This window comes from Ascaphus truei, chromosome 8, assembly GCF_040206685.1.
Source record: "Ascaphus truei isolate aAscTru1 chromosome 8, aAscTru1.hap1, whole genome shotgun sequence".
Classification (NCBI taxonomy): Eukaryota; Metazoa; Chordata; class Amphibia; order Anura; family Ascaphidae; genus Ascaphus; species Ascaphus truei.
This window is the reverse complement of record NC_134490.1, coordinates 85,825,848-85,851,907: the sequence shown is the minus strand read 5'-3', so window position 1 is coordinate 85,851,907 and position 26,060 is coordinate 85,825,848. Positions and strand designations below refer to the sequence as shown.

Sequence of the window (26,060 nt, the reverse complement as noted above, 5' to 3'; positions counted from 1 at the left end):
CTGCAGTTTTCACTGTAGGGATTTAAGCCGCACATGCCGGCAGCTCCCATAAGAAAAATTTTAAATAAAGGAGAGCGTGAGAGGGGAAGGGAGAGCGTGAGAGCGTGAGAGGGGGAGTGGGAGGGAGAGCGTGAGAGGGGGAGTATGTGGGTAGAAGAGAGAGGGAGCATAAGGGGGAGTATGTGTGAAGGGGGGGGAGTGTGTGAAGGTGTGTGCGAGAGGGGGTGGGGAGAGGATGAGGGGGAAAAATGATGGGGAGAGGAAGCGTAAAGGGGGAGGGAGGGCGAGAGGGGGCATAAGGGGGAGTGTGTGAGAGGGAGAGCGCGTAATGGGGGAGAAGAGAGACGGGAAAGATATACGAGAGACGGGGGAGGAAGAGATATGAGAGACGGGGGAAGAGATATGGTAGGCGGGGGGAAGACAAGAGACGTGGGGGAGACACGAGAGGCGGGGGGGGCGAGAAATGGGGGGGGAAAGAAAATTGGGGTTCACAATCTAATTCTGGGGTTTCTTAACCAAACAAAGTTGAAAACTGGGAGCCACCGGGGCACTGCTGCGTGGGTTGCCGCCTGCTCCTGGAACAGCTGGGAGACTTGTCACTGCTCTCCACTCCGTGGCAGCCACGGAACCCCAGAAGAGTACTCACGGAACCCCAGAAGAGTACTCACGGAACCCCAGAAGAGTACTCACGGAACCCCAGAAGAGTACTCACGGAACCTCTGTTGAAAATCACTGCCCTAGCCACTAAGGTAATGAAGCTTGGCTTTTATGTGTATTTTTAAGTACACAGTATTGAAGCCGAGAGCCAAACCCCATTAATTTGAGCCTGGGGACCCCCTGCTTCCAGAGATACAGACCTCCGTAGGGGGCACCGGTAACTTGAGGCTGTTTAAATGTCCCGGTCATGTGGGCCATGACACAGGAGATCTAAACTTGCAGGAGAAACGGCACCCGCAACAGAGAGGTCTGAAGCATGAACACCGGACCTGAAATTAATGGGGTTCAGCTCCGGGTTTTTAAATTCACAGCCGTCATCATTATGGGATTTGTAATCCAAGTATTATTTGTATTTAGAAAAGCAGGACTACAACTCCCCAAATGCTTGTAGGTAGCAGGTAAAATCCAGGACTGGGACAAACGGTTGGGTTCCAATATCAATCTCCCTAATAATGATTATCACTCTACTCGGCTGCCAAGGTCTCCTTTACATTATATGCTCTAGAAGACAAATGAGCAATCTCCTTGTCTGTTCTGTTTAAAGATTGTAAATAATTCATAATACTATCAAACCGCTTTATGATAACAGCAGTCTGCTCTTAAACAGTTACAGCTGATTGTGATATTTTCCCATAAACGCAATAGCAGAATCCTGTCAAACTAAACTTCAAAGTATAAATGTATCATATTTATTGTTGAAACAAACTACCATGATGATTGTTCCATTTGTACCTGAAAAAATAAATACGTTACATTAAAACACTGGTTTGTATCTTCTGTCCCTATTACAACCTGTGTATTGTTCTCATCTGTTTGCACCCACCGTTATTTCTAACCTCTATGATTAATAGGTATAATTAGTATTATGGCTTGCTTTACAGCTCTTTCTTCATTAAAACATCTACAAATTGCATAATATCCTGTTGACTGCTGTATTTCTTCCTGTAGGAAAAAGGGGGGTATCGGTGGCGCTCCCTCGTAGGATAAAATGCAATTGAAATCCCTAGTTGGGATAAGGGCAATAATAAATAAATAAAAATAAGAGATACTGGCCCTGAAACTGCTGCAGCTCCGTCAAGAAGGATTGTCCCGTGACCCTTAGTTGGTCTGTGAGTTGCCGAGGAGATGAGCGCATGCAAACAAGAAGAAAGCAAAAGAATATATATATGGAGTATACACAAGTATTTCTGTTTTAAAAGAATTACACAGCGACCTTTCGTAATGATATTTTGGTGTGTTAATATCAAAAGGTGTTTTTGTTTGTTTGTCTTTTTTTTTTTTTTAAACTGTGTGCTGCTAATTTACCAACTGGAACAAGCTGATTTATTGGGGAGGGCGGAGGGTCATGGGACTGCTATAGCTGTATAAAACCAATACCCCCCCTGCATTAGCAGGAACTGCATTGGCATTATATAGCGAGGCATTTTAAAGTGAGCTTTTACGTGAGAATATAGAGTTAGACTATAGTTTGACTAGAGGTGACTTGGGACTGCATCCTTCTGCAAACTCTTCTACACATGGCAACAAACGGTGAGTTATTCTGACCAAACTATGATCCATGCTGTTAGCCTGAACAATTTAACCCCCCACCCCTTTGCAACTTATTTCACTAGAGCCTCTCCCAACACACAACTACACACAACTACCTCCTGCACTACAGTACTACTAACTCAGCCCACTGCGTAGACCCAAGCATTTCAATTCAGAAAAACATTTGACAAGGTAAAGGCGCACCCCTGCTGTTTAGTCTGCGCGCACACACTTGGCTCAAAACAGCTCCATGCAGCAATAACTACCTCTGGCATAATGAACCTGCTTTTTACATCCACTTTGTTCTTTTTCGTGGCCTCATGGAAATGTTACTCTCTCTATCCACTACAAACTCCCCCCTCCTGGCCCACGCACAACATCACCATACACCCTGGATTACTCAAAAGCCTTGCACTATCTACTGAACTACCACCACACACTCAAATGGCAAACATCATAAAGTAACAACTTGCAAACAACTACTCAAATTTCTACTCATACTATTACTTTCTTTAGCAGGTGATATTGAACCTAACCCAGGCCCTCCCATTACAACTCTGTCCCATACCCCTGAGAATACCCCCTTCAAATTCCAAAAAGGGCTATCTGTCGCCCATATAAATATCCAGAGTCTGCTGCCCAAACTGGATGAACTAAGGGCATGATGCCTTATGCATAAACCAAAAGCCATCTTTCTTACAGAAACATGGCTAACCCCTAAAACCCCTGATGTACATATTGCCATTCAGGCATACTCCATTTCTAGGAGAGATAGGTCAAAGAGAGGAGTAGGGGTGTTATTTTATATTGCAGACACCTTATAATTTATACTGTTAAATTGACCCCCAAGCCAACCCTCTTTTGAAATCCTAGTTGGCAAAATCTGCCTCCCCTTTTCTAAGCCAGTCTTGATTGCTGGCATCAACCGCCTCCCTAAAGCCCCTCTACAATCCCTGACTGATATCACCCAGTTTCTTGGCTCCATTTCCTCTCTGAATGACAAGAGTGAGCTGCTAGTTCTTGGGGATTTCAACTACAATTGGCTTGACTCTAAAACCACAAAATCCAAATAAAAATCAAATCGCTTAACCTATCCCAACTCATTTCCCAACCCACACGGACCAACCTGAAATCGCATAACCATTCCTTGCTAGACTGGATTCTCTCCTCAAAACCCAGCAGAATCCAATCCTCTGGCATCCTTCCTGACATTTTCAGTGACCATGCAATAGTGTACTGTGTAAGGAAAATTAAACCGCCCCAATCAAGCCCTAAAGTTCTCCTCACTAGAACATTTAGAAACTTTAACCCACAACAGTTTCTGGCTGACCTTACCAACTGCCCTTGGCACAGAATCGATTTAATTCATGCTCCGGTCCCATTGCGTACGTTAATGCGGGGTATGCCTGTACAGTGTACAGTAAATAACAATACCATGCGTGGTGCATTTTCATGTCTCAGACAGGTCTGCAACACGGACTTTCCTCATTATCACTTGGCAAACAGCGCTTCCACTGCAGCCAGGGATTCTGGGTAATGACATGCACATGTGCACTCTTTACTTGATCAAAATATTTTGGTCAAATTGTATTGATTTTTACGACAGTCCATGTATAAGAAATGGTGTCACATTTTGAAAGCAGAGAGTTTATTTGAGGTGTCAGTTTTAGTCATGGTCTGTTTATTTGTCGAGGTTCACTTAGCAACGCACATACTGACATTTTATTCAAGTGCAAGCCCTCAAATGTAAAACCGCTTCTCTAAAATGTAAATGATTGTTTCAAATGTCAAATATTTCTTAAAGAATCCAGGGCCAACACGTTGAAATGTAACTGCAAAGTCATTCTACGGAATCAACAATACCAAAATAAAACGGTGTCCATTTTGGCTCAGAACGCCGGCTTCCTGAGATACTTATCGGTTTAGTTACTGGCATGTCTTCTTGACATGGAAATGGCCGCCGAATAGGATGCTGCACAAGATGACGTTGCAGTTTCCTATTGCTCCGCGGGCACCGCAGGACTTGGCGGCCATATTTAAATAATGAGAGGAAGCAAACACCGGTAACCAAGCCGGTATCTCAGGAACCCAGGAGATCAAAATTGCTCAGCTCCAGAGGAGGTTGCAATAGTGACAATTGGTGCATGCAGGATTGCTGCTTTAGTATGGCAGTTTAGCTTGTAACTCTATTAAAGGATCGTATGTCCCGTGAGGTGAATGCGGACCACACCTGTGGTCTTCTTGTTAAATTAGTTTGTCCAATACTGATACTAGTCGCACTGAGGGGTAACATTCATGGTAATAGGGGTGCAATGCCGTCAATGACTGAGGCACCGTTTGACCTTTCCTTCACTATAAACAAAGAATGTGGGTTATTCATTAAAGTGCGATAGTGCAGAGGAAGCACTACTGAATGGAAATTCCTATGGAGTTAAATAAGTTAACTTTAATGACTAACCCCTATAAGTATTCTTACACACTCTGCATACTGTACTTGTATTTGCTTGACAAATATGCAGACCTTTAAATGGCTTAAACCGCAGTATAAATGTCTAAAGGCATGGGTGCCTATTAGGGCAAGTGTGGCCAACTCCAGTCCAAGGGCCACCAACAGGTCAGGTTTTCAGGACATCCATGCTTCAGCACAGGTGGCTGTGTCTGAGGCTGTTGGTGGCCCTGGAGGACTGGAGGTGGCCTCCCCTGCTTTATTGGATTTCGGATACACATCACTGCCATTTCCATCATTGAAAATATGCTGGAATAGATTTGCAAATTTAGGCCGTAACCACACACCAGGACTGGTCTGACCCACGGGCAACATGTCGTCCTGAAATTCTGAAGTGGTAAAAAAAACAAAAAAACAGAATTAGGCAAACTCATCAATCTGCATTAAACATGGGAAAGATTATAGGGGGCAAAATGCTTGTCCCTTGCTCCACCCCTATATTTATTGGTCTTTTACCAGACCAACAAAGAGCACACAGATTACAATACAGTGTACAGAGCTTTGGAAATCTCACAGGTCGCCTGTACCATGTAAAGTCTAAAATGACCAGTGAGTAGAGACATCTTTCCCAGGTAGGGATGCCAGGTGTCCGGAAAAAAATGAGAGGTAATACCGGACATGTATTTGTCCGGTATTACCTCTCTCTCTCTCTCTCTCTCTCTCTCTGAACGTGCGGCGACATGGCCGCCAGGAAAAGCGTGAGAGGGAGGCCCAGCATGCGTTAGCATCAGGCGCCTCAGCGTGAAACAGACAGTGAGGGAGAAGCCTGCAGCAGGTGGAGAGACGGGGCCTGGCGGCAACTGCTCTGACCGGCCGCCGGCACTACCGGAGACCATCCTCAAGGTAAATCAGATTTTTTTAATGTATGGGAGGCGCACCATATTTTTATATGTTATGGTTGGTGGATGTATTTTTATATGTATTTTTAAACCTGACGCGTTTTATGCACGCATGCGCGAATTGTGTCAGAGGCTCTTCACTCAGTCTGTGTGTTTTTAGCTACAGATGATCCAATAAAGGTTTTTTCTACATGCTGATATGATCCAGCCTGTGCCATTTTCTGGCTTTTGACCAGCAGTGCGCGGGCCTATTCTTCCCCCCCCCCCCCCCTTGGGCTGCTACCTCCGTGATACGTCTGGACTGGAGCATGCAAAAATCTTGGGCTGCACTCATCCAGATGTGAGTACTTAATTGATTCTGGACTTAGTGCTTTTACCTTTGTACAAGTCTAGCTCCTAAAGCTGAGATACGCTAGGCCAGTAAGTGAGTCTAGATACTCCTTATCTCACGGAGGACTCAGGAATCCCCTCAGGGTGCTACACGTATGTTTTTCTCTCTCATTTGTGGAGCAAATATGACCTGGTATGAGCCATATACAGTACTTTCATTTCTTAGCCTGAGAATTGTCATTACCTCTCTATATCAAGAGGGGGGGGGGGGGGGAACGGAAGGGAGATAGGTGTGTGTATATATGTGTGTGCGCGCGTATATATATATATATATATATATATATATATATATATATATATACACACATACACACACACACACACACACACACACACACACACACACACACACACACAGTTGTGTGAAAAAGAAAGTACACCCTCTTTGAATTCTATGGTTTTACATATCAGGACATAATAACAATCATCTGTTCCTTAGCAGGTCTTAAAATGAGGTAAATACAACCTCAGATGAACAACAACACGACATATTACACCGTGTCATGATTTATTTAACAAAAATAAAGCCAAAATGGAGAAGCTGTGTGTGAAAAACTAAGTACACCCTTACTGCTTCCATAGGAATTAAGATGCTAAATAGCAGACGGGTGCTGGTAATCAAATGCCCTTGATTAATTGATCAGCAAGTGTGACCACCTCTATAAAAGCCAAAGTTTTATCAGTTTGCTGGTCTGGAGCATTCAGGTGTGTTAACACAATGCCAAGGAGGAAAGACATCAGCAATGATCTTAGAGAAGCAATTGTTGCTGCCCATCAATCTGGGAAGGGTTATAAGGCATTTCCAAACAATTTAAAGTCCATCATTCTACAGTGAGAAAGATTACTCAAAAGTGGAAAAAATGCAATACAGTTGCCAATCTTCCCAGGAGTGGACGTCCCAGCAAATTCACTTCATGGTCAGACCGTGCAATGCTCTGAGAAATTGCAAAAAAAAAAAAAAACAACAAGAGTTGCATCTCAGACTCTACAGGCCTCAGTTAGCACGTTAACTGTTGACGTTCATGACAATACAATTAGAAAAAGACTGAACAAGTATGGTTTGGAAGGGTTGCCAGGAGATAGTCTCTTTTCTCTAAAAAAGAACATGGCAGCATGGCTTAGGTTTGCAAAGTTGCATCTGAACAAACCACAAGACTTCTGGAACAATGTCCTTTGGGCAGACTATTCCAAAGTGGAGTTATTTGGCCAAAATGCACAGCGCCACGTTTGGCGAAAACCAAACACAGCATATCAGCACAAACGCCTCATACCAACTGTCAAGCACGGTGGTGGAGGGGTGATGATTTGGGCTTCTTTTGCAGCCACAGGACCTGGGAACCTTGCAGTCATTGAGTCGACCGTGAACTCCTCTGTGTACCAAAGTATTCTAGAGTCAAAAGTGAGGCCATCTGTCCGACAGCTAAAGCTTGGCTGAAATTTGATCATGCAACAGGACAATGATCCCAAGCCCACCAGCAAATCTACAACAGAATGGCTGAAAAAGAAAAGAATCAAGGTGCTGCAATGGCCCAGTCAAAGTCCAGACCTCAACCCAATTGAAATGCTGTGGCGGGACCTTAAGAGAGCTGTGCATAAACAAATGCCCACAAACCTCAATGAACTGAAGCAACGTTGTAAAGAAGAGTGGCCAAAATTCCTCCACAACGATGTGAGAGACTGATAAAGTCATACAGAAAACGATTACTTCAAGTTATTACTGCTAAAGGTGGTTCTACAAGCTATTGAATCGTAAGGTATACTTAGTTTTTCACACATGGCTTCTCCATTTTGGCTTTATTTTTGTTAAATAAATCATGATACGGTGTAATATGTCATGTGTTGTTCATCTGAGGTTGTATTTACACAAGTTTAAGACCTGCTAAGGAACAGATGATTGTTATGTCCTGATATGTAAAACCATAGAATTCAAAGAGGGTGTACACACACACACACACACACACACACACACACACACACACACACTGAAGTTCCCACGCTAAGAACGAAACACGTAGAGCTATACATCTTTTATTGTGCATTTATCTTAATGCTTTTATAGGCCATATCTATTTACGGATCAAATGTTTGCCTCCAGATAACATTATATAGTTCAATAGTCTGTGTGTTACGAATGTGCAGTTATTGCTGTGGACATTGGCGTCTGACGTCATAGCCACATGATTGTGGTAGTCAGACAGGGAATTCCAGCACCGGAGAGGTAACCACACTGCCGGAGCAGCACCCAACCAAGCAGAGCAAAACAGCACTGCAGGAGTTAAAAGCTCCAGGCACTGAGGATTCCAAGCAGAGAGGAAGCCAGCTGATCTGTACACTGCCTGTCTGAGGTGACACACACCCACACTGCCAGATTTTATCAGCTATGTTGTTCTATATAAAGTTGCCGTTTCATTCTCTTTAGGACCAAGACAATTGGGACTTGGTTACTACCGCGAACACCTTCCGTGCACATTGTGTATTATTTTATTAATTACGGATATTTTTATCCGCGCCCGTTATTCATTCTGACACACACACACACACACACACACACACACACACACGATATCTGATATACATTCTTGAGCACTGACACAGGAGCCCATGTGCTCTGATTTTTTCTGTATTTTTATGTCTGCCGCCATGCTTCCCCTTCCCAATCCAATGTCAAATGACGCCACCATCACACACAGCATTGTGTTACCATGGTAACATGGCATCATGACATGCCATTACCATGGCAACGAGATGCCGTGTGCGTCGTTTGTGACGTCCGCGGCGTCATTTAATGCTCGATTTTGAAGCAGAAGCAGGGCAGCAGAACGGAGGCGGCTGGCACTAGTAAGTAAGTGCTTTCCCATTAGGTCCGAGTGGCCATAGAGCACGGCAAATGCTAATGGAGGCGGACATTTTTGCCGCCTCAGGCCCGGGCCTAATGGGTAATCTAACACTGGGGGAGTGGGTGTATTTTTTATATATATTGGGGGGGTGGGTGTATTGTTCTATGTATTGGGGGGATGTATTTCTATATGCATTGGGGGTGTATTTTTTATGTTATGGGGGGTGTATTTTTATATGTATTGGGGTATATTTTTATATATGTATTGGGGTATATTTTTATATATGTATTGGGGTATATTTTTATATATGTATGGGGTATATTTTTATGTATGGGGGTGTATTTTTATATGTATTGGGGTATATTTTTATATATGTATGGGGGTGTATTTTTATATGTATTGGGGTATATATTTTATGTTATGGGGGTGTATTTTTATATGTATTGGGGTATATTTTTATATATGTATGGGGTGTATTTTTATATGTATTGGGGTATATTTTTTATGTTATGGGGGTGTATTTTTATATGTATTGGGGTATATTTTTATATATGTATGGGGGTGTATTTTTATATGTATTGGGGTATATTTTTATATATGTATGGGGGTGTATTTTTTTAATGTATTGGGCGTGGGTGTATTTTTATATGTATTGGGAGGGGGGGTTTATTTTTGTATGTATTGGGGGGTGGGTGTGACGGGGAGGGAGTAACCAGGCTCACTAATAAAGGTTAAGCCCACTTGGTTGCCCCTGAGCTGTGTTCCGGGGTCCTAGAGTGCTAGCTCTTGGACCTGACTGATGTACATGTACCACTATGCAAAATATGTGAAATGTGCGACTATTAAGATTGTTGGTGTTTTTACCTTTCCAGGAGAGCTAGCGAGCGGAGATTGCTGGGCTATGAGTTTCAGGGTGGGTTTTGCGGAGAAACTTCTTTAAGATTGTATCTATGTAGTGGGGTTGCAAAGTTACTGGAGACCCCAAAAACGTACCCGGGAATCAGGTCAGATTCTCGGATACATTGAAGCACAAATGCTTCAGTCAAAATCCTACCCTGAAAACGTTCTTACGACTCACCACCAGGATGTCCTGCTTCAGCACAGACCAGAAAGGTAACCCCAGAACGGTACAGGGGTCCCTAGTATAAGGGGGATGCCCAGTTCATGCCAAGACCACCCTAACCCTGGTATAGGGGTTCAGGGGGTTCCCACAGTCATGTACAAGACTGAGGCTTTTATAAAAATAAAAAGTCTACGTTTGTAGAGTGTAAGGGATATGGCTACTGGGGATAAAACAGCTCAGGTTTTCACTCTACCCCTCACACCAATAGACCTAGGAAATTTTAATAAGAAAATGTATAAAGTATATTTTATTAAACTGATAGGTTTAACATGTAGTATGCTTGTACATTGAAATATAAGCTGGGTCTTTCATGGTTTGAACTCTGAGGGGGACTGATGGGCTGCCAGGGTGCGGTGCCTGTAAGTCAGCCCTAGGTCTGTACATGAGTCACACATGCTGGGCAGAGGTGTGAGAGCCACCTGGGCAGGATGGCTGAGTGGAGCACCCACGTCCTGGGATGAAAACAAGCCAGTCCGGCAAGTAGTCACCTCCCTAGACGTGGAGGCACCAAGCCCTGCGGGGGGCTATGCATGGCAAGATGGCGTTCTTCGCACATGCTGCGTGCCCTGCTGAAGCTCCAGGTGCCAGTCTTCACAAGACTGGTAAGCCTCTGAGTGGCTATCGGTAAAGTTCCCACACTGCGGGTTGGCGGTAATGCTGCGGGGCTGACTTTGGAAAGGATATAAAAAAGTTAGTAGCCAGCCCCAGGGGGAGTTCTATGTTCTAAATGAGTCCTTCTAGATTCTCAGATGCCAAGTGTCCAGTGACAAGTCTCCAGCAGAAAAAGGCTGCTTCAGAGAAAAAGCTGCCTGGAATAGGGTTCCCTGCACTTAGGGGAGTCTAGTTTTGTACCCCAGGTCCAAGTAAGTGTGTTTCCTCCTGCTATTTGTAACCCTCTGTGTGTATGTCTGTTTCCACAAAAAAAAAAAATCACAATTTGTTTTACTTCTTGGCTTTGCTCCGTGAATCATCCTGGTAAAAAGGTGTAAGTACATTGTCTCCCATGACAGTGTGTCTAGTTTTGTTTTAATGTATTGGGATGGGGGGGTGTATTTTTCATTTGTATTGGCAGGTTGTGTATTTTTTACATGTATTGGGGGGGGTGCAGGAGGAAGAGGGCAGGTCGCATCTCCTACCATTCTGTCCAGAATTTTTGGAGAAGACACCGGGCAACCCTAGTCCCAGGCACTGGAGAAGGTTCTGGCACATCTGTCCCAGGGACGGCACTGGAGAAGGATCTGGCACATCTGTCCCAGGGACGGCACTGAAGAAGGGTCTGGCACATCTGCCCCAGGGACAGCACTGGAGAAGAGTCTGTGACATTTAAGAATAATCCCCTAAATTAATGGAACTGGGTAATGCGGATGGCGCCAAAAAGGCATTCTTGCACTTTACTTGAATAAGCCCTATTATCCCCACAGATGCTCAGGATTGGGCTCTTAAAATGTCAAAAAACAAAAATGTATTCTTATAATAGGTTGCATCTTTCAAAATGCTCTTAACTTTTGTGAAAATAGTAAGATTGTAATTTGCCAGGTTTTCAGACATTTTCTTTAAAAAAAGTCAATGTGATCTGCATATTATGTGACATCAGGTGGGGTTATGTGAGGTGCAGGGCGGGGGGGTTATGTTTTATTCATACATTAGGTCAATTACACAGAAATACATTTTCACATCAATGTGCATAAATATATGCATATATCTCGCACGACATAGGTATCGGTTGACTACGCCTTGCATTTAAATATGAAATACACGCATTCACATGTAGAAAGGAATTCAAAGTGTTTGGGAAAGCATGTGCATACAGGTCTGATTATTATTTTGACAAAATGTGGGAAACTTGGGAATATATTTTGTTTTCCGGCAACTCCCATTGCAATCGATAGGACTTTCCTTGTGACAGTGCTGCAATCGGAACCATCACAGTTTAATGAATAACCCACCTACATTTGCTATTAAGCGATTCAAATTTTAATTTATGGGTCACGAGGTTTACTAATAACCACTGAGGTAGTCATTACACATATATGTTTATCAGTATATATGCACTGGCTATTAGAGGCTACTTTATCTATGCCCCTTAGCACAAGTGCAATCTACTTGCTCTATGGGAATTTTCAATTAGGATGATATAAAACATATGACCATACTATATGCAAGTATGTCTCTGGTATAGGCAGTCAGGTTCTAACCAGCAGCCTTGTGCAACACTGCTCATAGTTTCCATTGTTATACAGTGGCCAGTTGCCAGACACCTTTACTTTTGGTATTTGTCTGGTACAGAGGTCTCCACTCTTCATAACAGGGTCTCCTATTATCCATTGGAGGCTCTGGTGATGACTGTGTACCCATTATTAATTTAAGTATTTTGTTAGTTCGAGTCACATTATTTTATTTCATACCAATAAAGGTTACATTTTAAATCCTTTACTATACACCAGAGTTGAGTGCTAGACAACGGGGGCCTTTTTCTGTTCTCGTCTTTCCTTAGACCAGTGGTTTTGTCTATCCAATAGCCCCAGGCACCTCTCGCCACCTATACAGACTGTAGCAAGAGCCTTACCCTTCCCTCCCCCCTTCCCTTTTGTATCGATTAACAAAACTTGTCGCCATAAGTTCTTCATAGTGTCTTTTGTTTAACAACCCGGCCCAGCGCACTCTGGTTTTTATGAAGCCCACATTTCTCCAAACCACTTAAATTGCAATGAAGAAGTGCAGTCTCGTGGCAGACACGTGCTGACTGTTCTGGGAAAGATATAGGACATTTCCTTTGGCAGAAAAGTGTGAAAACTATTACAAACTCCTGTACTTGTTTTGGGTACGTGCTATTTTGGAAATGGTAAATAGAAATGCCTCGACGTACTGTACGTCTCTATTCAGAAGCAAAATTAAAATAGGATTGGCCATTTCTGACTTCATTTACAAGAATAGTAATTAACGAGAAACTACTGCAGTTCAACATTGTAGGTCTCTCTGAAAAGTGAAAATGTTTGGAAACACTAATATATAAGTCACTGATTCACAACTCCCCCCCCCCCCCCCTTTTTGGTTTATAATTAAATGCCCACAATATATTACAGATGTATGTAGGGTACAGTAAGGAAACATGCAAATATTCTCAGTCAGAAGAAGATTGCTGCACAGATTAAAGCAGAAGGTTGTGATAAGATCTCTGTGTTAATGATGAACCTGAGGGGGTAGGAGCCATACACATTCCTTTATATGCACAAGTGTTTGGGTACATGCCTGCAGGGTCACAGACAGGGGGGGGGGGGCGAGAGCCAGGGACAATTGTCCAAGGCCCAGAGGCTGCGGGGGGCCCGGCCGGCGCTGACAGTTGAGCCTGACCTCTGGCTGGGCCCCAGCTGTCCCTGGGCCGTCAGCTCCGTGCCCGGTTTCCGGGCCCCAACTTTCCCCCCGCCCCCCACCTGCAGCAGGCGCCTATGTCCACTGTTGCAGCCACCTGTGTAGGCCCCACCCTCTTGCCCAAAGTTAAGCGGCATTAAGGCACTGTGCAGAAGGCGTACGCGCAATGTGAGGTGCGCTGGGGGCTGACCCAAGGTGCAGGGGGGGGGGGTGACGCGAGGTGCAGGGGGGGGGGGTGACGCGAGGTGCGAGGGTGACGCGAGGTGCGGGTGACGCTAGGTGCGGGGGGGGGGGACGCGAGGTGCGGGGGGGTGACGCGAGGTGCAGGGGGGGTGACGCGAGGTGCAGGGGGGGTGACGCGAGGTGCAGGGGGGGTGACGCGAGGTGCGGGGGGGGGGACGCGAGGTGCGGGGGGGGGACGCGAGGTGCAGGGGGGGGTGACGCGAGGTGCAGGGGGGGTGACGCGAGGTGCAGGGGGGGGTGACGCGAGGTGCAGGGGGGGTGACGCGAGGTGCAGGGGGGGTGACGCGAGGTGCAGGGGGGGTGACGCGAGGTGCGGGGGGGGGACGCGAGGTGCGGGGGGGGGACGCGAGGTGCGGGGGGGTGACGCGAGGTGCAGGGGGGGTGACGCGAGGTGCAGGGGGGGTGACGCGAGGTGCAGGGGGGGTGACGCGAGGTGCGGGGGGGGGACACGAGGTGCGGGGGGGGGGGACGCGAGGTGCAGGGGGGGTGACGCGAGGTGCAGGGGGGGTGACGCGAGGTGCAGGGGGGGTGACGCGAGGTGCAGGGGGGGTGACGCGAGGTGAAGGGGGGTGACGCGAGGTGAAGGGGGGTGACGCGAGGTGCAGGGGGGTGACGCGAGGTGCAGAGGGGGGGTGACGCGAGATGCAGAGGGGGGGTGACGCGAGATGCAGAGGGGGGGTGACGCGAGATGCACAGGGGGGTGACGCGAGGTGCAGGGGAGTATGTGTTTGGAGAGGGGTGTGGGAGAGAGAGGTGGGTGATGGGGGTGTGAGAGGTAGAGGGGTTGTCTTACAAAGGTCGCCTACAATGGGGGTGAGTTATGTATGAGGGGGTGGGGGGCGCCAGTGGAAACTGTTCTCCTGGGCCTCAGGAAAGCCGTCTGCGGCCCTAATATATAAATATACATAGATACTTTTGGCAAAAATATTTGGACCTGGATTGAAAACTGGTTGAAGAATAGACAACAGAGAGTTATCAATGGAACCTTTTCAGGTTGGGCTGAAGTTGCAGGTGGAAGGTAGGTGCGGTAATGGGGCCGCTTTTTATTAACTTGTTTATTATTGACCTTGAGGTTGGAATAGAGGGAAAAGTCTCTCTGCTGACGACACTACATTATGTAAGGAACTAAGTCCAGAGCAGAATGGAGCTGGATAAACAGGAAACTGGGGCAGGTAAATGGCAGGTGAGGGTTAATAGATAAAAGAAAGGTGATGCTTTTGGGAAGCAAAACTACACAGGCTACATACAAACTAAATGGGACAAAATGAGGTTCGTTTTTTGGTAAATTCTTTATTTATAATGCACATTTTTATAACAGTTAAAATATACAATACAACTTAAAAAACAAAAAACATATCACAGTTTTACACTCTGCAGTCTATAGTCGGCAATACTCAGACCTAAAAATATCCTTGTTTCGGGAAACATGGGGTTAGTTATTGATGTAGAAGGATAAAGGAGTGTTTGTGGATAGCAGGTTTAGCAATAGTGCCCAATGTCAGGCAGAAACTGGAAAGGTTAATAGGCTATTATCCTGCATGAACTGGGGTATGGATAGAGGGGATAGTACTTTTGCTACTGTATAAACCCTTTTTAAGGCCACACCTTGAATATGGAGTACAGGTTGGGGTATACTCCATAAAAAACACATTGTGAAACTGGAAACGCCACCAAATCAATGAAGCCGATTAAAGGTCTGATTTATAAGGAAAGGCTAGCTAAATTAGACTTGTTTACATTAGAAAAAAGACATCAAATATATTCAGGGTCAATACAAGGAACTTTCAAGGGAACTATTAATCCCAAAGACAGTATAGATTAAACAGGGCATCTCCTGATATTGAAGGAAATGAGATTTCATCAGTAAGGGCAGTTAAAATGTGGAATTTACTACCCACGGAGACTGATGGCAGATACAATAAATATCTTTAAATGTTAGGTATCATTTTAGAAAGGAAAGGTATACAGGGATATACCAATAAGTAAACAAATAAAAAATGTTGATCCAGGGAGATATCTGTTCGCCATTACTGGAGTAAGGAAGGAATTTATTTTTCCCCTTATGAGACATAATTGGATAATGTTGTACTTGGGTTTTTTGTTTGGCTTCCTCTGGATCAATATACTACTGTAAATACAAGTAAGGCTGCGTCCATGCTGCCGCTGACCGTGCTTGTCGCGCTCATCACAATCAATTTAAATTTGTCCGGCCATGTTCGCGAGCGCGCTTTAGCGTGCACGTACGCTCACGGGCGCTGGACACTTGCCGAGACAAATTTCATTGACTTTGCCGCGCTGAGGGGTCACATGACCTCAGCCAATCAGCGCTAGTCAGTATTTTGGCCACAGCCCCCCCGCTCGTGTTTACAGGAAATGTTGCCAGACACCTGAACGCTCATGCTGGAAGAGTTGGTGATGTCACCACTCAAGCATGAGTGCAGTCTGCGGCACGGGAGACAAAGCCTAAAGGATGTATATCTTCGCTGTCTAAATGTAACAATATAGGTTGAACGCGATGGACATATGTTCTTTATCAACCTTATCTTCTATGTAACTATATACACATGTAGACAAAAAAAGATCACGATACAAAAAAACAGCGCACGACGCTCATAGCGTATTATCTTTTTAGTAAAATATATATAAAAAGGTGCTAAGTATTATGCGTACATCAAAAAAAGAGATAACAGAGCATATCATATGACAATACATATGTTACCAATACTGGAGCAGGACCAGTCAGAATGGGAAGCCTCTCTCGTCAAACAACGAGGGTTGTCCGCAGATGTCCTTCAGTCCCAGGTAGGTGGCACCACAACCAAAGGGCACTAGAAGTCCTCCAGGTGATAATAATAACGAAGGATAGGACAGTCCGAAAGAGCAGTGTGAACAGAGTTCCCAAATTGAAGATGGTAAGGTCCTGTGTATGGCATTGCACCTTGACTGCTTACCGGGGGACCACAATCCACTTATCACCAACTCACTACCAGCGTGAGGTTGCGGATGTGACTACCGGGCGGCAGGTTCAGCACCGGAGGTGAAGTCACCGCATGCCAGGCTTCTTTCCGTGTACACGTCTGCGGCGTGCGTCGCTCATAGTGACGTCACCAAAAACGGAAGGAAATAGTCACTAGCAATGTGAGGCAACAACCGGCAGCAAGAACAGTAAAAAAACAATAGCAATCAACGCGTTTCGTAGCAAATACAAGCCATAAATACCCATAAAGCCCCACTGATTGGCCGGACATGGGGGGGTGCCCAACCAATCAGAAAGGAGCCACGGGAAATAGCACAGCTTTGAAATAATCTAACTCAATAATCTTTATTCAAAGCAGACAAAGCAACACTTGCTAAAAAGCTGTGAAAAAATGGGGGAGAAATACAATAAAAGGCTTGAAGATAACATTAATGCTTGGAAAATATATTAATTATATGCAGAGGAGGCACATAATAACCATGTAATGCAGGAATGGCCAAAAACTAGATCAGAGAGAATAATATTAAACGTGATATGGGTAAAAACCTCATAAATGTGTAATCACACATTCTCATTGTGAGATTCAAGGGTTAATATCATAAATCACACAAGTAGAACAAGCCATTTGAGATAGAAAAAAAGGCTCCAAAAAAAGCACCAAATAAATAAATAAATTGGGTGACAAAAGGAGTCTGCAGAGTGAATTCAACCAGAGAATACACCAAAGACACAGGAAAGAATAAAGATACATACACTAGTACAGAGACCACACATCGATCTCTTCAATCAATCCTTTAGGGATAAGGGTATCTAACTTATGTATCCAAAAAGATTCTTTTGCGGAAAGGACCTTAATTCTATCACCTCCTCTTCGACTACATGGCACACATTGTATGCCTTTAAATGTGATGGATGAAGGATCCTTATTATGATGAGCCATATAATGTCTGGACAGACTATGTTTGGTATACCCAATTCTTATATTTCTGACATGTTATATATCCTAAACTTTAAATCTCTTTTAGTTCGACCCACATATTGGAAGCCACAAGGGCATTCCAATACATACACTATGTAGGTAGTTACATGAGATAAAATCACATATCAAAGGATTCCTTAGTTGACTTAGAAAATATTTTATTCCTGATGGGATGGAGATGTTTGCAGATAGATCACTTTCCACATACAAAATGTCCTACAGGTTTCTTATTTGTAAGCCACATGTTATCCCTTGGATACCTATATCACTTGGTGCTAGAGTACTCTTAAGATAACGAGCTTTCCTATAAATGAATTTGGGAATATTAGAAATGTGACCTTCTAAAATTGGGTCACTACAAAGAATGGCCCAGTGTTTCCTTATCACTGATTCTATTTTAGCATTTACCGAATTAAAATTGGTATTGAAAGCCACATCTGTTGTAGTGCTTAGGTTAGTTTTTTCTACTTGGCTCTCGGTATCAGCATAGACTCCCTATTCATATTATTAACGTTACACAAATCCACATCCAATCTTCTAGTGGAGTAACCTCTTTGGACAAACCTCTGATACAGAACACCTGACAGGATTTTAAAATCTTCTTCTGTGCTTCAGTTCCTTTTTATCCTCATAAATTGACTGACGGAAATGTTGTATTGTATTGTATGTCTTTATTTATATAGCGCCATTAATGTACATAGCCCTTCACAGCAGTAATACATGTGGCAATCCAATAAATAACAGATAATATAAATAACAGATCATGGGAATAAGTGCTTTAGACATTAAGGAAGAGGAGTCCCTGCTCCGAGGAGCTTACAGTCTAATTGGTAGGTAGGGAGAACGTACAGAGACAGTAGAATGTTGTTAATCCATGTTTTTTTATGATTACTAGTTGCAAGAAGGTTGTTTGTATTCACCTCTTTGAAAAAAGTCTTGGATACCACACTACCGTCATTCAAGGATGTTAATTTGAGATCTAAAAAGTCAACTACTTTAGTATCACAAAAAGAGGTGAAAACTAAATTGTTGCTATTATTGACATATTTCAGAAGGCCATCGACTGAAGCAAGTTCACCATCCCATACACATATGTCGTTGATGTATCAATGTCAAACAATGATGTTATTAGTGAAAGGATTATTAAACCATATTTTATCCAGTTCCCACTTCCCCATATACACCATATATATATTAGCAAAGCTAGGGGCAAAGCGTGTCCCCATAGCTGTGCCACATATTTGGAGTAAGAATTGATTGACAAACAGGAAGTAGTTATGTGTGAGTATAAATTTTATCGAATTGAGAATAAATTCTCTGAGAGGGTGAAGTGTATTATCCTTTTCTAAAAAGAAGGCTACTGCTTCCAGTCCTTTTTCGTGAGGAATGTGTGTATATAGGGCTTGAACATCAAGGGTTAGCCACCTATAAGTACTTTTCCATTTAAAATTGGAAAAAAGATTCAAAACAGCGGTGGAATCTTTCAAGTAGGAGGGGAGTGTTCCCACATATGTCTGCAGAAAAAAAGTCAACGTACTGTGATAAATTTGATGTGAAAGATTGGATGCCAGAAATTATTGGTCTTTCTAGGCGGATTAATAGTGGATTTATGTGTTTTAGGCAAATTATAAAAAATAGGTATTTTTGGAAATTCCGTATGAAGAAAATAAAATTCTGATTTAGAAATGACCGTAATCAGAAGGGTCTCCTCCAGAAAATCCTTCAAAAGTGTTTTGAATTCTGTGGTTGGATCATAATTTAACTTTTTGTAGAATGCTTCGTCATGAAGAAGGCGGCGTGCCATACCCTCCTAATGGTTACGGTCCTGGAGAACAACACTGCCCCTTTATCGGCCTGTCTAATGATAAGGTTCTTATTCTCCCGGAGAAATTTCAAGGCTACATTTTCTTTTAAGCCGATATGTTTAATATCGCTAGTTTTGTGATCTCTAACAAGATTATTAAATTCTTGTCTCGCCATATTATAAAACGTATCAATGTGGTGTCCTTTAGCATGAGCTGGGTAGAATCTCGATGTTCCCTTGGAGGGGGTATGTTTACACACGAGATCCACATTAGTGGGAAAAATAGGGGATGTGATAGTGTTATCCAAAGAAGGTACAGTTATATTCTCAGCATCAGTTTTAAGGAAATGCCTTTTCAAAGTAAGATTATGCGTAAATTTCTGGAAGTCTTTAAACAGCTGAAAACTGTTAGGGCCACATGACTTAGAAAAAGTCAGACCTCTATTAAAAACCCTCTTTTGGTCATCCGTGAGTATTACAGTGGATAGATTAAATATACCCTTATCAGGGGGATCTAGTGATTTTATTAGTACACTCTTCTTTTGGATTCTGGTCCCTGCTCGCGTCCCCCTTCATGTGGGAGCCTTCTCTTTAGCCCTTGTGGGGTCTCTACATTTGTCCTCTCTAGTTCCTCTTTTCTCGTTAATTGGGGTAAGAATCTTGTTTTTACCGACTCTAAAAAATGAGAGTGGACAGGTATTTTTTTAAATATATTTCTGTGTAGGTGTATAGTTATTATCTTTAGTATGGGCATAATGTCTGTTTTGCCTATAGTTGGGATTATATATCTCTTATTATTGTACTTGCCCTTATTCTGATTCTGATAATGACCCTTATTATATTGTTGATAGTTAACCCTATCCCTATTGACATATTGATCCTCACGCTCAGAGTATCTTCTATGTCCATTACCTGAGTGGTCTTCACGCCTATGCTTCCGATCCTGACCTGAAATCTCAGGTCTTTGAGTATGGGAACCCCCCTTGTTCCCTTGATTGGGAACATATGCGTGACACACTACCTGTCCTCTATCTTCATGTTTTGCCCAATTCCTCTGTCTATTATTTTGATAGTCCATTTTATCACGGAAATTTTTTTTAGCTTTAGTTTTCTTATTTTCCTCCTCTGCATATTCCAAATTCGTCTTAAGTTCTAATTCAATTTCAAAACAATCCTGATTTATTACCAGGGGTTCTAGCACCTTAATAGCTTCATTGATATCTTTGTCTATCAGTTTCAAAGCCTTACTCCTTTCATAGATAATGAGTCTCATAAGGTTCATAGAACACTCGTCAAGGATTCTATGCCATTCTTTAAAGAAATGGTCATTATTCTTGCCGAATGTTGGGTTTTTGAGAATACGGAGGCCTCTCAGCACTCTTTTACAGTCAATGTAACCTTGTAAGGTTCCTTTCTCACACCAAAGTTTGCTTTCATCAAGTAAAAGCTTTTCTAAAGCATTAAAATGGTCCTTAGAGAATTTATCCTTAACACTCTCAGGAGTACCATTCTCTAACTCTGAAAAGAGCAAATTAAACTGTTCTTCACGATTTTCTCTAATTTTAGAGACACGCCAAATCATAATTAAAAATGATGAACAAAAGTAAAAAAACACACAATAAATGGTGGACCCAAAACTGTGCAGCACTAACAAGCAAACAAATGTGAAAAAATTTAAGAGATATAAGTCCAACTATAGGCAAAACAGAAATTATGCCCATACTAAAGATAATAACTATACTACTACACAGAAATATATTCAAAAAAACACCTGTCCGCTCTCATTTTTTAGAGTCTGTAAAAACAAGATTCTTACCCCACTTAACGAGAAAAGAGGAACTAGAGGACAAATGTCGAGACCCCACAAGGGCTAAAGAGAAGGCTCCCACATGAAGGGGGACGCGAGCAGGGACCAGAATCCAAAAGAAGAGAGTACTAATAAAATCACTAGATCCCCCTGATAAGGGTATATTTAAATCTAGCCACTGTAATACTCACGGATGACCAAAAGAGTGTTCTAATAGAGGTCTGACTTTTTCTAAGTCATGTGGCCCTAACAGTTTTCAGCTGTTTAAAGACTTCCAGAAATGTACGCGTAATCTTACTTTGAAAAGGCATTTCCTTAAAACTGATGCTGAGAATATAACTGTACCTTCTTTGGATAACACTATCACATCCCCTATTTTTCCCACTAATGTGGATCTCGTGTGTAAACATACCCCCTCCAAGGGAACATCGAGATTCTACCCAGCTCATGCTAAAAGACACCACATTGATACGTTTTATAATATGGCGAGACAAGAATTTAATAATCTTGTTAGAGATCACAAAACTAGCGATATTAAACATATCGGCTTAAAAGAAAATGTAGCCTTGAAATTTCTCCGGGAGAATAAGAACCTTATCATTAGACAGGCCGATAAAGGGGCGGTGTTGTTCTCCAGGACCGTAACCATTAGGAGGGTATGGCACGCCGCCTTCTTCATGACGAAGCATTCTACAAAAAGTTAAATTATGATCCAACCACAGAATTCAAAACACTTTTGAAGGATTTTCTGGAGGAGACCCTTCTGATTACGGTAATTTCTAAATCAGAATTTTCTTTTTTTATACGGAATTTCCAAAAATACCTATTTTTTATAATTTGCCTAAAACACATAAATCCATTATTAATCCGCCTAGAAAGACCAATAATTTCTGGCATCCAATCTTTCACATCAAATTTATCACAGTACGTTGACTTTTTTTCTGCAGACATATGTGGGAACACTCCCCTCCTACTTGAAAGATTCCACCGCTGTTTTGAATCTTTTTTCCAATTTTAAATGGAAAAGTACTTATATGTGGCTAACCCTTGATGTTCAAGCCCAAATACACACATTCCTCACGAAAAAGGATTGGAAGCAGTAGCCTTCTTTTTAGAAAACGATAATACACTTCACCCTCTCAGAGAATTTATTCTCAATTCGATAAAATTTATACTCACACATAACTACTTCCTGTTTGTCAATCAATTCTTACTCCAAATATGTGGCTCAGCTATGGGGACACGCTTTGCCCCTAGCTTTGTGTATATATATATATATATATATATATATATATATATATATATATATATATATATATATATATATATATATATATATATATATATATATATATATATATAGATAGAAGTGGGAACTGGATAAAATATGGTTTAATAATCCTTTCACTAATAACATCGTAGCTTGGCGTTGATACATCGACGACATATGTGTATGGGATGGTGAACTTGCTTCAGTCGATGGCTTTCTGAAATATGTCAATGATAATAGCAACAATTTAGTTTTCACCTCTTTTTGTGATACTAAAGTAGTTGACTTTTTAGATCTCAAATTAACATCCTTGGATTACGGTAGTGTAGTAACCAAGACTTTTTTTTAAAGAGGTGAATACAAACAACCTCCTTCTTGCAACTAGTAATCATAAAAAAACATGGATCAACAACATTCCCGTCAGTCAATTTATGAGGATAAAAAGAAACTGAAGCACAGAAGATTTTAAAATCCAGTCAGGTGTTCTGTATCGGCGGTTTGTCCAAAGAGGTTACTCCACTAGAAGATTGGATGTGGATTTGTGTAACGTTAATAATATGAATAGGGAGTCTATGCTGATACAGAGAGCCAAGTAGAAAAAACTAACCTAAGCACTACAACAGATGTGGCTTTCAATACCAATTTTAATTCGGTAAATGCTAAAATAGAATCAGTGATAAGGAAACACTGGGCCATTCTTTGTAGTGACCCAATTTTAGAAGGTCACATTTCTAATATTCCCCAATTCATTTATAGGAAAGCTCGTAATCTTAAGAGTACTCTAGCACCAAGTGATATAGGTATCCAAGGGAAGATCAGGGATAGCATGTGGCTTACAAATAAGAAACCTGTAGGAAATTTTGTATGTGGAAAGTGATCTATCTGCAAACATCTCCATCCCATCAGGAATAAAATATTTTCTAAGTCAACTAAGGAATCCTTTGATATAAGTGATTTTATCTCATGTAACTACCTACATAGTGTATGTATTGGAATGCCCTTGTGGCTTCCAATATGTGGGTCGAACTAAAAGAGATTTAAAGATTAGGATACAAGAACATGTCAGAAATATAAGCATTGAATATACCAAACATAGTCTGTCCAGACATTATATGGCTCATCATAATAAGGATCCTTCATCCCTCACATTTAAAGGCATACAATGTGTGCCATGTAGTCGAAGAGGAGGTGATAGAATTAAGGACCTTTCCGCAAAAGAATCTTTTTGGATACATAAGTTAGATACCCTTGTACCTAAAGGATTGATTGAAGAGATCGATGTGTGGTCTCTGTACTAGTGTATGTATCTTTATTCTTTCCTGTGTCTTTGGTGTATTCTCTGGTTGAATTCACTCTGCAGACTCCTTTTGTCACCCAATTTATTTATTTATTTGGTGCTTTTTTTGGAGCCTTTTTTTCTATCTCAAATGGCTTGTTCTACTTGTGTGATTTATGATATTAACCCTTGAATCTCACAATGAGAATGTGTGATTACACATTTATGACGTTTTTACCCATATCATGTTTAATATTATTCTCTCTGATCTAGTTTTTGGCCATTCCTGCATTACATGGTTATTATGTGCCTCCTCTGCATATAATTAATATATTTTCCAAGCATTAATGTTATTTTTAAGCCTTTTATTGTATTTCTCCCCCATTTTTTCACAGCTTTTTAGCAAGTGTTGCTTTGTCTGCTTTGAATAAAGATTATTGAGTTAGATTATTTCACAGCTGTGCTATTTCCCGTGGCTCCTTTCTGATTGGTTGGGCACACCCCCATGTCCGGCCAGTCAGTGGGGCTTTATGGGTATTTATTGGAGTTACACATAACAGTAGCTATCTCTGATGGTGGCTTGTATTTGCTACGAAACGCGTTGATTGCTATTGTTTTTTTACTGTTCTTGCTGCCGGTTGTTGCCTCACATTGCTAGTGACTTTTTCCTTCCGTTTTTGGTGACGTCACTATGAGCGACGCACGCCACAGACGTGTACACGAAAAGAAGCCTGGCATGCGGTGACTTCACCTCCGGTGCTGAACCTGCTGCCCGGTAGTCACATCCGCAACCTCACGCTGGTAGTGAGTTGATGATAAGTGGATTGTGGTCCCCCGGTAAGCAGTCAAGGTGCACTGCCATACACAGGACCTTACCATCTTCAATTTGGGAACTCTGTTCACACTGCTCTTTCGGACTGTCCTATCCTTCGTTATTATTATCACCTGGAGGACTTCTAGTGCCCTTTGGTTGTGGTGCCACCTACCTGGGACTGAAAGACATCTGCGGACAACCCCCGTTGTTTGACGAGAGAGGCTTCCCATTCTGACTGGTCCTGCTCCAGCGTTGGTAACATATGTATTGTTATATGATATGCTCTGTTATCTCTTTTTTGATGTACGCATAATACTTAGCACCTTTTTTATATATATTTTACTAAAAAGAAAATACACTATGAGCCACCCTACTTGTACAGCTGCAGACGCTCTCTTCTCATTATTACCTTAAAAAGTCTTGTACACATTTATATTGTTGTACACATCAATTACTATATTGTTCACTCACAATTTTTGGTATATGTGGGGTTTTGTCACATTCTGTCGTATGTCACAACTGTGTGGTGATGGGACATTTCACAATTACTAGTAGCGCACTTATTTTCACCATTTTTTTCACAAAAAGATCATGCATGCAGACGAATCACATACAATAGTTTGATAGCTCTGCAATCACAGCTCTGCTTCCCGAAGTCACACCCCACAATCTATTACGTACCACTATCCAAGGCATTGTGGGGTGTGACTTCAGGAAGCAAGTGACAATAGCCGTTACCCATGCTGTTCTTCCGTACCCATGGTGAGCTCCCATCACCCATTATTGTTTCAGATTATTATTTTTAAGGCCTACGTATATATGCTGTACACGAGATAACAGCGAGCGCACATAAAAAACAGAATGATTAATGATGAGTTAGATGGTGATAAAACAAATGAATTGTTGGAATAGGGTGCTGGAAAAGGATCATACAAATATACACTCACACGGGCAAATGTGAGTGACAGTCACATCTGTTGCAGAGTATGATTGTCTCTGATATAGTCACTGTTGTACTCACGACTCTTTAACGTCAAATCTTCTTCCTGGGATGCTAAAATCAGTGTGGATACACCTGTAGACTGTCTGCAAATCTTCTAGGGTCTCCACACTGCAAAATTCCTCCGATGGTACCTCAGAGAGGAGATGAGTGGCAAGAATTGATCCCAAACAACCAAATAATAAATAGCTGATAGGGAATATGAGTATGAAATAAAATATTATATTAATCACTCACACGGGCATGTGCGAGTGCCCTTGTAGAAAGAATTTTGCGGACAATCTTTGATGCTTCTGCCTCGTGTTTCATCCAATGGTACCTCAGACAGATAAGTAGAAACAGTGGGGGTTGGTCCCAGAACAAAATACCGGGAAATGACTTGGTATGGATATAGAAAAAATATATATATATAATCACTCACATGGGCTTATGTGAGTGCCCTCATATAACAGGTACTTGACTCCAGATATGTTGGCTTATACGCTGCTCCTCTTAATCATATAGTGGAAGGCAACGTGCGATTGGTAAAAGTAGGTAACAACTTTATTGGACATAAGGTTAAGAACAAAATAAATTAAA

The 26,060-nt window shown here is 42.2% G+C and overlaps 1 protein-coding gene across 6 annotated transcripts in view; it reads right to left on the bottom strand.

The window, feature by feature from the left end:
- Window positions 1-26,060, bottom strand: part of SGMS1 (sphingomyelin synthase 1) — a 285,401-nt gene that overhangs the window by 90,887 nt on the left and 168,454 nt on the right. The window lies entirely within an intron of this gene.